Genomic DNA, 301 nt, shown 5'->3' with positions numbered 1-301 from the left:
AAAAAAAAAAAAAACCAGAAGAAAAATTTCCGGTTTATCTTATTTCTCTTCTTCTCCCTCTTCTTCGAAGCATATCTTTTCCGTTTGTAACTTATTTCTACCTTTGAAAAATTTAGTTTCTTAAAATGGAATCTAAAATAAGCTTAATCTGTAATATGCAAGTAGGTCAAAGGAGAATTATAAATTTTTACTACTTTCAAAGAGACGGAAGAAAGCTTCTATAATAAGAAAAGGGGAAGGGAAAAGGAGAGAACTTTCAACGCAACCTTAAATGCAAACACACAAAATTACATTTCCTATA

Source organism: Apis dorsata, unplaced genomic scaffold (genome assembly GCF_000469605.1).
Source record: "Apis dorsata unplaced genomic scaffold, Apis dorsata 1.3 scaffold_44, whole genome shotgun sequence".
NCBI classification, from domain to species: Eukaryota; Metazoa; Arthropoda; class Insecta; order Hymenoptera; family Apidae; genus Apis; species Apis dorsata.
Note: the sequence above shows the minus strand (reverse complement) of the source record.